The sequence below is a fragment of the Paramisgurnus dabryanus genome, chromosome 15 (assembly GCF_030506205.2).
Source record: "Paramisgurnus dabryanus chromosome 15, PD_genome_1.1, whole genome shotgun sequence".
NCBI classification, from domain to species: domain Eukaryota; kingdom Metazoa; phylum Chordata; class Actinopteri; order Cypriniformes; family Cobitidae; genus Paramisgurnus; species Paramisgurnus dabryanus.
In genome coordinates this window covers 20,697,637-20,712,362 of record NC_133351.1, presented here as the reverse complement: position 1 = coordinate 20,712,362, position 14,726 = coordinate 20,697,637, and the positions used below count along the sequence as shown (strand labels likewise).

Here is a 14,726-nt window from a genome sequence, read left to right as displayed (position 1 = left end):
AAACCAAGACTAGATGTACAGGTCATTCTCAATCAAAGTGTCTCGATGTCCTATATTGTAATATGAGACAATAGAAACAGAAAACTGACTTCTGATGGGTGTGGAGCGCAACATCTGCTCTCTTCTCAAACATGGAGGGGTTCAATTAGAGGTCTGTGGAGTGATGATCACACCCATACTGATATTGAGTACAACAGCACTTTTACTCAGCCTGTCTATGTTATAGTGTTAAAGCTGTTTTTCATGAAGATATTTTCTTTTCAGCTGTGTATTTAGGATAAGATTATATTAGCAACGCCTTGCTGATAGTAGCCTGGAGGTCAAAGTCCTGGAATCTCAGGAGAAAACTGATAAGAGCTGTGAATGCTAGACAGTCAGTCTGTCATCCAAAGTTTTGAATTCATTTTGCACGAAGAGATATTTGTGTACTTTTGGAAGCACATGCGGTTTATTCTTCTGATTTATGTCAGTCAGAAGTTCACCCTATTGTGTATTATGTTGTACATTTGCACAACAGCACTGTTGGTGTGCAGATGCGTGAGCAGGGAAGTGTGTTAAATCCATTGACTTTTTTTGTTGAGGCCTCCAGTAAAGCTCTGTTTTGAAGTTCAACACATCTGCTGCTGATTTTTGCTCTCCAGGCGCGTCGTATTGTGAGATCCAGAAATAGTGTGACTCCAGACACTTTTTTTTTTTTTGTAAATCGTCCACATTGTTCTTCAGGTTTGCGCAGAGCTAGACAACTTAATAACATAAGCATTCATGCTTTGTTTATAATAGCTTGTGGTGCTAGAATGTAAATCAGAATTTGGACTATTTTATTTGCAGAGGTCTGTGGAACAATAAGAAAAATGTATGCCACACAAACATGTTTTTAAGTCTTAATTTTCTAATACAGCACAGGCAAGGGTTAAAGCTGGTTAGTCCTTTCTTTTACCTATCAAGCTTTGGTGCTTAAGTAGGTTCAAGTCTTGTGATAATTCTCTCTGTAGGTCTTTTCTCTGCATTAAAAGTCCCCTCTCTTCTATACATTAAGCAGTAAAAGCCATTATTTAGAAAGATCTTTTATCAACATAAAATAACAACGCAAAAAGCTGCTTATAACATTTGCAATTTTGTCACACATGGGTATTTTGTGAACTTTTCCAGATACTTTCAGATGTTCTCTTGGCTTAGTATTGAGCACATGGAGTAGATGAGATGACGTATGTTTAATACCAGACATGTACTGTAAATTGGGTCAGAATCTGGTTCTGTTTAATTCTTGGCAACAGATACATTATCGACCAACTCATCTTTATAATATAAACAAACACCCTGAGATGTGCATTGACCTTTGTGCCTTTAGCGTGTTTTTCCACACCCCTGTATTGTTTCTTACTGAAGTAAATGACCTCAGTTCCTGGCAACCTCTAAAGTAAACTAAAAAGTAAACTAAAAAAACCTAAGTGCTGCACAGTCTGAATTTGTTTTTGTTTTGGTTGGCATGAGGTTATTGATTAAAAACACTTCATAAAGTGTTCAGTATTGACACATAATCAGAGCTTGAAAATTTGTACTTTCCTTTCTGCTAGCTAGGGGTGGGTGATAAACCGGATGGTATGATAAACCGGTAGAGATTTGGACTATCGTCTCTATCGAGGTTACGCGCTCATGTCACGTTGCTGTGCATGTGTTCACGAAAACCAAACGTTTGTACACGTATTTAAGCAACGCAGTTTTAAAACAAGGGATTTTAAGCCATTAAAACACAAACAACAGTGCTAAATGCGTGTGCTGTTTCTGTGTGAGAGGGGCATGCAACCTGCGCTACTGCAGCTCACAAGAGCATTTTTGCTGCTTTATTGGCTTTAAAAGTATCCTTTTAAACATGACAAATTAGGTTTTAGAGAAAGTAAACAATTGAAAAAGCAAATGCAGTAACGCACGTGTAACAGTATATTGGGTCCGGAGTGACTTTGGTCTTAGAGGTCTTAAAGGGGAAGTTACCTAATCTTTTGAAAAACACTTTGGAAAAGGGAGTCAGGCCGAGTACCAAAACACACTTGTAGCCAATCAGCAGTTAGGGGCGTGTCTACTAACCGACATCGTTGCCTGGGTTGCGTATGTGTGGGGCGGGTCTATCAAAAGAAAGTCCAGATTCTATTGAGGTAGGGGCGTGTTTGTTTAGGTGATTTCAAATGTCAACATTGGCTTTCAGAGATCATGCACCCCACCTTTAATCAAACAGCAATGAGAGAAAATCTCTTACTGCTCTTGAATAAATCAATTTTCTGCCTTTAATAAGATTAACACGTGTCACCAAAACAAGAAGTTATCATTCAGCTCTTTGACACGGGGGATTTAAATGCGGATTAATAAGCATGACATGAAATGTCTGCATTGCAAACTGTACTGAGCAGAGATAAGAGAGCTTGTCACTATCCATGATGAAGCTGAGATCATTCACCAGCATAACAGAACAGCATGGCAAATGCTCCTTTATGATCTTATCATAAACAAAATGCACTCGCGTGCATGTTTTCTTGAGAGAGAAATCACAGATAATAAGCAAACTGAAGATGCTGCAGAAAAAACGAATGTGCAGGACTTTAAATACGTTTTGTCTTTACAGGATCTTTACGGCACGGATTCCGGAAAATCATTTGGTAGTGTAAATGATCCAAAATCAAATGATCCCCAGACAAATCCCAGATGCATTTTCCGTGTATCTGTGTGTGAAAAAGGCAAATTTAAAACATGTAATTGACATGTACGTGAGATGTAGTGATAACACGACTGGCCCAGTGTCCATTATGGAAACCGACCCCGAAATTGTCTAACACCAGATCCGGGTCACCATTGTTGAGCCCTCTGATGTGAGTAATACTCCTGCATTGGATTTACAACAAAGCTGTCAGCAGTAAGCAAAACAGGACTCTGTAGGGGTCTTTGTTCGACCTCTGTCCATTGTTTCGTAGACATGGGCCATAGGACACTGCCAACAAAATGTAGTTGTGAAATCGAAAATTTAAATAACAACTGGAGTTTTTGGACTTTGGGGTTTTCAATCCCTCAGATGTGCACATCCTATTTTGCAAGTTTGAAAATAAAGGTTTAGTTGAAAAAACCTAATCTGGATGCAAAGTGAAACTTTAGGGACTTTGATTAGCATGCTTAAAAACTAACTAGTGACTTCTGCATACTTCTGCAAAGACCTGTCTGTCATTCTTTACAAAATCAGAACATAAAAGCTGTTTATGTGTTGAGAGTAGCAGTGTCGGTAGAAATTTTTCATGCTTGAAAGAACAGACCTTTAAATGATGGAATAATATACCATATGAATGAATGAGATTTACATCCAAAATCCATTCATACTTTATAGCATTTCAAGTCGTTTTTTTTTCTGTAATCATGTTAAAAAGTAGGATGTAAGGTTGAATTGGAAAAATACAGTTTTGATGTCAGGGCATATCAGAGGCGGAGACAAATGTCAAACAGAAGTATGTATGGATTCATGAAGATGTTTCCTGCATGTCAGTACAGGATTACTGTAGCATATCTTAATGACACCAAGATTCCTTTGGGAATTTTTTTTTAAACCATCCCTAAGGATGTTTCTTACCAAGTTTTTATTTTACAATCAAATGCCTAGTGAGGTTCAAACCATCTTGGTTTAAATGTGTACAGGAAATGTTCCTGTTGTTCATTCTTTTTTGAATTGGGCAAAAATCTCAATTTTCTTTCTTATACAGTTTCCTATTTGCTTTATTGACAGCATGCTTGTCATTTTATCGCAATAAAATTACAAATGCAATGAAGAAAATACCATTAGTCTGAGAAATTATACCTCCATGACAATGTAAGTAGACTGTTTCTTTGCGTCTGCAGATTTAGTCTGCCAGATAGATCAGACCACACGTTTCAGTCTGCAGTGTCATCACATCACAAAAGCAAACGTCAGCTTGTTGTCAGTCTGTGTGTTTTGCTCAAGGGCTGCAAAAACAAACCAAAGCCTGTGATAGAAAAGCAGTTCATGTTCATCTTGTTTAATTGATTTTAAAATTTGACTTATCAAACATATCACATTGCTCCATTGGTGTTACTGTAATTTCAGGATTGGCTCATTGTCAACATATTGTAATGTTTGTTTTCATGCCTGTTCCTGTTCGGAAGAGTCTGACTAGTCTGTTGTTGTTTATACATAACACTACAGCGAGGCATTTTAGTGACATTCTAACGACAAGTATTTGACTTTGTGTTAGCATTTATTTTTGGCTATCATTAGGTTACTCTGCAATTTTTCTATTATGCATGCATGGTCATGGAAAAAGAGCAAAAGGGGCGTGCACACCAAAGCTTTAAGCCCACAGCCAGCGCATGTTTTCAATTGTTTCCAATGGAAGCCCGCCGTTTTCAAATAAGCCAGCAGCTAGTGTTTTTTTTCCTCGCCCATCGGTTTTTCTGCACTCAGCGCTGAGCGTCGAGAGTTGAAAGAGATTCAGCTTTGGGTGAAAAGCTCCGCTCGTCAATGTCAGTTTTCACACAACCATCCGATCACAGTGGAGAAGGGGTGGGACAAATATCACAACAACCAATCGGCTCACAGCTCAAGTATCACAGCTACCAAAACGCTCAGCTGAAGAAAGCTGGCATTTGGCATCCTCTAGGCGTTTTTAGCCGCATAAAAAAGCTTTGGTGTGTCCTGCCTCTAAGATCAGTGATGAGTCATATCCACAAGATTTGTCATAGGAGTCTATTGAATATTGTTGGTAAATAGCTGGGATTAGTGAGTCATTTTTTTTCGACAAGCTGCGGATCTGTGGTACATTTCTCATTTGTGGAGGCTGCAAGGCTGTTAACAGATGTTTAGACACTGCACTTCATTAAACCATTAATTCGTGCAAACCCTTACACTGTTAAACCTCAATAAAACCTACACAGAAACCTTATACCGCAGGGGCAAAACTGTAGACATCTGTAATGTTTTAAAATAAATGTTGTGCATTTACAGTGGTTTTGTACAAAAATATCCTTACTGTCCACATCCGACATGTTTTTAAAAGGCGTCACAAGGCTACGGATCAAATGAAAACTATATTTATCTTGTACACCTACTCTGTAATTGTTGTTATCTCTAGACTGGGAGATGTTATGTTACCCTTAGTCACATTAGACAAAACTTTAGACTGCACTGATTTTCTCGAATATAATTTCTTTTCTCAAAATAAGTTGACATAGATAAAATATTATTCAATTGTTTTACATACAGGTATTTGAAATTTTCGTTTTCTAATGTACTTGTGTGACAAGACATTTTAAACTGTGTATTCTCAATAGATCATCTATAGGTCTTCTGTTTTTACTTAGAAAACAGAAGCAGCTTGTCTTGTCCAAACCTGCACATTCCCTCTCAAGTCCAATTTATTATTCGGTGTCAGACAATTGCCTACTAGCGATCTGCATGTGGAATTGCACATATAGTATAAATGAAAACTGATGCGTGGCCTACAGCGTAAAGGCTACTATGCAGAAGTATAACTCACGCTTTAGTTTGGGAAATGAGAACAGCCTGACCTCTGTTTAACTGCAGTTTGTACTCATTTTGACATTTTGTATCTGTGTAATGTGTGTTAATGAACTTTTGGATTGTGATTTTCCCATTTTTCATCAGTGTATATGCTAGTGCTGTGTTCAAAATATCGATACAACGATACATCGTCATGGACGCCTCATGATGCGCGCATCGATACAGCACCTACGTGATGAATTGCTGTTGATCCGTGATCCATATGGAAAGGACACATGTGTCCCGCGGAGTACGTAGAGTTAAAGGTGGCGGGGTATACTTTCACTTTGTGGGTCTGTCTCGCTGGCGCAGGTGTCTGCATAGTGAGCCGCGTACTCGCGCGCTCTCTCTCTCGCGCGCGCGCATTAAAGTCAATGAGATCAGTATGAAAGCGCAGATATCTTAGCCTATACTACTGCAAAGGGCTTTATTAGCCATGCTCTTATAAAACAGTACTAACGCATTTGAGAAGAAACACGACAAAGATTTGCATGTGAAAAGTGTACGTCTAGAGAAGAGATACAGAGCTACTTCAAACTATAACTGTCACATTAATAATCTGATTTCTATTAAATAGTATTAAGTCTGACTGCATGTTTATAGATATATTCATAGATGTAGAATAATGAGAGACAAGAGTAAGGCACCATCTTTGTAAAACTGCTTTTAAAAAATCATAAGTTAAGCACTAACTCTGGGATTTTAAATATTTCTAATAGCTAATAAATGAATGGCAAAAACACAACTGTTACAACACTGCTTATTCAATGTACAATAAACAAATAATAATAATAATAATAATGTTACTAAATTCTGAACAGAAATTTAATTCAAAATAGTCTTGTATCGTGATGTGTATCGTATCGGGACCCTTGTATCGGAATATGTATCGTATCGGGGAATTGTTGGCGATACACAGCCCTAGTATATGCTAAGAAATGTACAGAAACCCAAATGACTATCCATAGACCCCCATCTACTCTCTGACGTGTTGTCCGGTAGCAATATCCAGTATAATCGTGTTTGACATTGGGTCCGTTGTGTAACTATCAGTGGGGATGTATTGGTGTTCACTGTTCCTTACAGTTCAAGCACTGTGTCATCGATATTACTTGGGTCAATACGATTCGAATTTAGCCTTTTGGTTTCATTAAAAACACATTTTCTTACAAAATAGATGCATTTGCAGTTCCTTTAGTTTTACAGATTAATTTCATTATATTGTGAGTGTGACACAACAGCGCTTGTTTTGTTTCTTCTTTTAAACGAAGGAAAACTGACCACTGTACTGATGTATTCAGACTGCTGAGATATTGAGGTTTTCATCAGCACTTTTGAAAACTGAAGAGTCTGTAGGATGTCGGATCAGGAAGTGAGAATATCCATACTGCTGGTGGTTCCTCATTGGGTGGAACCAAAACGTGGCAGAGATCGCATTCATCATGCTTTCAGTGGGACGCCAGTGATTACAGGGCTTTTTCTAGTGTGTTTTTTTCAGATCTAAAGGAGGATCTATTTCAAGTTACCACCAAAAGAGAGACAGAGAAACCACAAAGCATGACTTTTTTATAACTCTTATCCTAATGTGGGTTTGCAGAATGAAAGTGTAAAATCAAACTATGTGGTTACATTGATTTATATAGTTTGACAACTGTTAAATCTTTCTTCAGATCCCATAGTTTACACATCTCGCAGACACAACAGTTAAACTGTACACAATACCCTCCTTATGCCAATCACAATTTTTCTTAAAGACTTTCAGGTCACGCACACTTCATCCAATCAGAATTTAGAGTCTGAACTATATGTATTTAAAAATGTAATAAGTCTGGACTTATCATGGTAACGATTTGAGTGAGTCCATGGTCAAAGTCCGCTTCAGGATCAGGAATGTCTCATACTGACCCTAAGAGCTTTTATAGCCTCCTCTCTGTAATTGTAATTGTAGCTGCATCTGGTCTTGGCAGACAGATGCTTTATGGTTAAATAAGGTCAGTGACTCTTTGATATAAACTGAAAGGCCTTAAAGCAAATCCAGCATTTCATTTTGTTGGAGTTGTGTACACTGGAGACAAATGAAACACTATGAAGAGGAATGTTCATCCTGTTGGATGAACTGAAGGATTTCTACTTCCTGTGAGACTGCAAAGAGTCTTTGTAACAGGCAGGAGCGGTCAAGGTCAGCATATCAGTCATCAATCATATCAGAGGCTAACTGTGATTAACAGTTGTGAACAAGTATGTGAAAACCCAGCAAAAGTAATCCTACATAATGTAAATAAGATTGTCAAAATACAACCTTGATATCTTTGATCAAATAAAAGAAATTAAAATAAATAAATTATGCAGAATAAATGTGATCATAATATATACTAAAGTCATTTTGCTTGTGTAATATCATCACTAAGTGTTGATCTGTTTTCTTTTATTTTGCTCTGATCTGATTTAATAATATGGCATCCACGAGGGATTGGAAATGAACATATGTTTAATCATGCAGAAAGGAAATATTTAGGCTGGAAATGAGCACACGTATTGGAAATAATATTTGAAAAGTAGGGCTGTGTATCAGCAAGAATCTCACAATGCAATGTGTTGCGATACTGTAAAGCTGGGCAATATAGTGGAATATTTCCTCTTCTGGGAATATAATAGGATATCATTTTAGAAAAGCTGTCATTGAGAACACGCCACCATATATCCAAACCTTGGCAAAAACATTTGTGGCGAACCCCTATGTTAGCTCGTTCCCCGCCAGCATTTTTCATGATTTTCACAAAAGTTTAATGCCTCCCAGAAAATGCTCTTCTTTAAATATATAAACATACAATATGTAAGGGATAATGTAGAGGCAGCCGGTAGTTATTGGGAAATAAGCCCCGACAGTGTGATCAGGACCCGACGCGAAGCGGAGGGTCTTGTATCACACTGAAGGGGCTTATTTCCCAATAACTACCGGCTGCCTCTACATTATCCCGCTTATTACACGGCTACTTGCCACATAAGAAAAAAAACTGGACATGAATATGAATTTGAAACATTTTATTGGCATATTTGTTTTAAATTAACATTTTTATCCTTCCGCGAAACTTTGCACAGATGCATAAAATGACCGTAATACCTTATTAAGATCCTCTGCTTCATACTTGTCTGTCTCCATTTTTTTCTCTTTAACCAGTCTTTGAGAAGTTTTAATGCCCATTCTGTATTTTTTGTGTGTTGGCTTCGTAGCTGTCATGCTCTATTTTGTCAAGTTCAGTCTCAGCAAGCTCTCTCTGTCTTGTCGTGGTTGTTGAGTGTTTGTCACAAGATGGCGCCAAACAGACAGTAATCTTTATTGATCTTTATTGGCGCGGAGCGATTTTACTCGTGCAAGTAGTCCGACTATGCGTTATTATTTTGGAGCGGTTATTATTTGAAAAGAACGAACCTGCAAATGTCTCAACTGACCAATCAGAATCAAGCATTCCAGAGAGCCGTGTAATAAATTAAATGAAAGAACAGACCCTCTGCTTTCAAACAAAAAAAAAACGTTTCATCCTACCTTCATTAATTCTCTTTTTATCATCTTGGTTGATAGGGTTGGTTTCTTCAAAAACACCAAATTTTGAGCAAAAAAGCTGAGATAATTTCATTTTTGTGGACTTCCGGGTTTTATAAGTTGCGGATGGTGGATAAGAGCGGTATTGTGGATTGACGAGATAACTCGTCAGTGGTGGGGAGAGAGTTAGTATCCTACTTCATGTCACAGTTTAGGTTCAGAGATAAGAACAGTGCAATCTAGTGATCCGGATGTAAACTTCTTATTTATTTATTTATTGAGAATTCATTCGGTGCATTCTGCATTTGTGTACCTTTTCTATATGGTCTGCTGCATAAGTTTTTTTTTCAAGTTGGAAAACTGCATGTTAAATTTGGTCTCTATTAAAGGTCAAGTTCTTCCTGATCCCATTTTTCAAACTTTAGTTAGTGTGTAATATTGCTGTTAGAGCATAAATAACACGTGCAAAATGATAAAGCTCAAGGTTCACTACCAGGCTATATAATTTCTTTAACAGAATTCGCCTTTCAAAGCAGCGAACAGCCAGTTTGAACTACAGCCCTCTACTTCACTTTAATGACGTCAATAAAACCGTTTTTGACTAAACTCCGCCCACAGGAATACGTCAGTCGCCAGCTTTGGCTCTAAGCTAAGCTGCTGTTGCATCACAACACACTAAACAAGCTACACAATCAGAACTCGTTGTGCATTTTTGAAGGAGGGACTTCATAGAACAAGGAAGACATCAGCCTGTTTTATAGGACAGTGTAAACAGCTCTATAGAGATAGGTAAATTGTGTGAAAGATACCACGTTTTTACACATGAAACATGAACACGTTATATTGCGCACTATAAAAACAATCAAAGCTTCAAACACACAGAAAGAACGGGCCCTTTTAAAGGTTATGTGTGTACATTTTAGTGGCATTTAGTGGTCAGATTGAGATTTGCAACCAACAGCTTACTTCTGAATTTCATAACATGGTAGCCGGAACAGGACAAACATGTAGTCTGAGACAACGTACAGACGAAACGCGCTCTGTAGAACAGTTTGTTTGTTTAGGGCTACTGTAAAAACATGACGGCGACTTTCATGTAAGGGGACCCGGTGTCTATGTAGATAAAAACGTCTCATTCTAAGGTAATAAAAAGAAAATGTATACACCACTGATAATATAGTTAGGGTCAAGCCCAGAATGACACAATAGATACAATAGGGATACAATAGGGTATCCATTAGTTTTCTTATTATTATTCTTCCGATTCTTTTTCTTCTTCTTCCTCCATTGCGGTCTATGGCAGCCCATAGCAGCGTACATAGGAAAATTATGAAATTTGGCACGCTTATAAAGGACTGTCCAAAAAGTCTCCACAGCAAATTTTGAGTCTGTATCTTTAACCCCCTAGCGCCACCAACAGTCCAAATTTGCACTTATGTTTTTGCTTATTACTTCTGACCCGTAAGTCCTAAACACGAAATTTATCCGATTCCTTGGCACAAGCCGATTCTACTGGACCCTATGACGTCATTTTCCGACATGAAAATGTTTCTGCCATTTTGAGTTATTCGTAAAACCTACTTTTGCGAACTCGTCCTAGAGCTTTTGCCCGATAGTCAAGAAAATCGGTATGTAGCATCTACCGACCCTCAAGGCAAAAAGTTATGGAATTCATGTCGATTCGTCAATCCGTTTCCGTAAAAAAATCACTAAAAAACGGATTTGAGGCTGTATCTTCCCCAAACTTAACCCTATTGACACGACACTTGGGACTTGTGATGCCAGTCAGGAACTGAGGAGGTATGTCCAGTTTCGTTGCAGCACCACCTAGTGGTAAGACAAATGTTTTACACGCTTATAACTTTGGCTGTGATTGACATATTCTCACTGGACTTGTTTCCTTGGAGTCCTGAGTAGTTGCAACGATACCAAACATGCCAGAATTTGTCTTACAGTTGGCCCTGCGCAGCAAAATAGCACTTAAAAAACATGCACGAATATCTCCGCAAGTGTTAATCTGATTGAATCAAAAACACCATAGGAAGAACAATGCATTACCTTCTGAACATACAACTTTATTGGCGTTATGTTAAAATTTCTATAAGAAATGGCCCGAAAATTGCAAAAAAATGAAAAATTACCTTTACATTTTGTTTTTTTAACACACAAATGGTTTTAACTCCGCAACAAATATTTTTTTCAAAAATTCTTGCACCACTAGTTGGCCTCATAATTGATATCAAGCAAGCCCTATGGTCATACAACTGTTTCTTCGCTAAACTATAGTGTATAGTCATGAATTTAGCTAGATGTAACACAGTCATGACCTGAGGTTGCATGCACGAGTTTGTTATGGCGTGAATGAATGAGATCACCTTTTTTGCTGATAACTTTTATATTCTTTCATCTGACATCATAAGTTTCCTTAGGTTCATTAAACTGCTTATCCAAACTAAAATTTACTTCATGTTATTGCTGCTTGCAGCTATATTTATGTTTATTATTGTGCATTTCTTTCAAGAGATCCTTCTAAAAGTTACACATTGCACCTTTAAGCATTTTAGAATATGGTATTTTAATGGCTTCACAGAAAATGCATTTTCATACCTTAGAAATTAGTGGTCTTCACTCAGGCATTACCACACTAAACATTTTGTACAAACAAAAAGTCTCTGTGTTTACTGTGAAACTTCACACCGTGAAATAAACCTGATACTTAAGGTCTGAAGTAATTGACATATTTCAGTGCTGTCTTGGCTTTGAACTCGTTCATGTGTGTATTGGAGTTTGACTGTTGATGTGGTAAAATGGGCCGTGGCTCATTCCCAAAGGCATTCAAACAAGGATCTGCCTTTCTGACATAACAACATCGCATTTATCCAGTGACCTAAATAAAAGGCTGCCGTGTGGAATTCTGGGAGAGCGGGTTTGCATTGATTCTCTACCATTTGTTAGGTTGTGTTAGATAATGGCTTTTGAAATGTGCTCACAGTATCACTTGACAAAAGCAAATATAGGTATAGTCCATAGATGCTTGTTGTAGAGTAACAGTGGTATTCAGTATCAATACACACATTTAAAAGGGATTAGTGAAGAAAACACATGCCACAGCATGTCTTTGTTCATACCACATGAGTTCAGAGGTCCATTTATTCATTAAATGAGTCAGGCAAGCACAATACACAGGTGTTCAAGGTGTTGTATTCCATGCTGTGGTCTTCTTTACACCCTTAGGTGTGGTGCATTTAATTTCTGCATGTACAGACTAAAGATTTACCTACTGAAATATTTTCTGTTGTGGTTAGTGCCCTTATAAACCTAGCAGATTAAATTAAAATCTTTTATTGGGAAGGCGTTTTAATTATTAGGGAGTCACTTTATTAACATTTATATGCAATATTATATGCAAAAAGTGGTTAAACTCCAAGGGTTGTATTAGTTCTTCTCTGGCACCGCAGTCCACCCTTTAATTTCTGGGATCTGACCTGCATTGCAATGTTTCTCATACATTTATTTATTTGTAGCGGCCAAAATCAGAAATGACTGCCACAAATAGATTTTTAAACAGAGTGTTTTTCACTGCCACTCTCTCACATGACTGGTTCTGTACACACAGCCGTGGCAGCAGAGTGGGCGGTCGTGCCCGCTGAATACGCAAGAGCCCATTTTGCGTAGAGGTGCCCACTCCATTTTTTTGTGTGGAAACATACATCCGTGGAAACTGTCTATAAGACGTCCTTTCATTTAAGGAGATGCCGCTCAATTAATAATGTCATCTTATATTTGAGCTTTAGACTATTACATGCCAATCAAACTGTACACTCGCAAAAATGTGGTGGGTGGTGCCAAGTTCACCTGGACTGAAGCAACCTAATAAACTACTTTTAATGAAATATTAATAAGCTAGCTGTTTTTTCACAAAGACATGTACAGCCAAGGCTTTTTGTTATTAAATCCAGATGCACTGCAGGTTATATATGGAATGCCATATAAAAAAGTATTAACTCTTTCCCTGCAAGCGTTTTTTAAAGTTGCCACCCAGCGCCAGCATTTTTCATGATTTTCACAAAAGTTTAATGCCTTCCAGAAATGTTCTTCTTTAAATATATAAACATACAATATATCAAATTAAAAAACAGACCCTCTGCTTGGTCCCATTTGAAAGGTATTTTTTTATAAAAGAAAATAGTTCAAAAAGCACTTTCCAAAAAGTACACTTTGTAAAAACAGGGATCGTCTTATAATCAGGGTAGTCTTATATTCAGGACAATACGGTAGTTGCCCATTTTTCACCCATATCCTCATGCTGGATGTGCCGCAATAAATAAACTGTAAATCTGTGGGAAGCACTGTGTTGCCTTATGGTTTGTGTGTGTTACTTGCATACAAATCATCTCTCTCTATACATATATGCTTCTCCGTTTTGGAGAAGTTTACCCCAAAATGAAAAAATCTCATTTACTCATACCTTCCCAGATGTATATGAGCAATTCCAGCATTTATAGATGTGACATTTTCAGTCAAAAATTAAAATATAATTTCTTAGGGAATGGGCTCTACTCATGTTTACGTGGATAAGGAAAATATACATGTGTTATGGATTTAAGTTTTTTGAAGACAACAAATTCTGACAATTAAAATGCACAAACCAGAAGCAATAACAAATGGAGAAGGGATGACTCTTCGAAGAACAAATAACACTTATTTTATTATAATTTTAATGTAGGCATTTGTGGGGAAGAAATAACATTATGGATGTCATGTGACAATTCTAAAAGCCACAAAATTGTGATATTTTTGAAAAACTATTCATGGTAACTTTTGCATTTGCAAGGAATTTCTCAAATGACTTTCTTTCATCATCTAAACCCAAACGATCATACAAATTTGTTAACCCCTGCTGAAGTCTCACTGGTTACTTTTAAGATAGATGTACATGCTTTTGGAGTTTCAAAGCATTGAACCTATTCAATGTCATCACAAAGCCAAGAAGAGCCAGGATGTTTTTTTTAAACTCTGATTGTGTTCAGCTAAAGAAAGTTGTATACAGCTGGGATGGCATGAGGGTGAGTAAATGATGAAAGAAATTTCATTTCGGGATAAACTACTCTTTCAAATCTCATAACTCTCAATGAGTGTGATTTATGGTGCTTATAACATCCCCCAGATTTTTCTCACATAATTAAGTTTCATAAAACAGCATCTCTCACAGTAGTTCAAAGTTTCCATCAGTGCCACATTTAGCTGTTGTCCACCAAGCTGTTCTCCGGTCAGCTGCAGTGCTCTCCTCCAGGAGCTGAGCTTAACCGCCTTGTGTGTGGTATTTTTACCTTCGTACTGTAGGTAAGGTAAACAGGTCTGCTTTGGATTAATCTAGCAATGCTTTTTGGACAGCAGTGGAGCTTTGGGTCATTATGTTTTCCGACATTTCCTTGCTCTCATTGGTGCCAGTATCCAGTTGCAAACCAAATGTTCACGTCTGTCTTCAATCAAAGTTGTTTTGTTTTGCATGTCATCTTTTCCGAGTAACACTCCTTAGAGCTACACATATGCTACCCAAATATGTCGGTTTTCAATTAGGTCATTCACGCAACACAAGTTAACACATTTGCTACAACACACAGAGAAGCGTTTTGC

At 37.6% G+C, this 14,726-nt stretch overlaps 1 protein-coding gene across 1 annotated transcript in view; it reads left to right on the top strand.

Annotated features, from left to right (window-relative positions):
* Positions 1-14,726, top strand: part of itgb5 (integrin, beta 5) — a 34,701-nt gene that overhangs the window by 14,726 nt on the left and 5,249 nt on the right. The gene's annotated exons all lie outside the window — the stretch shown is intronic.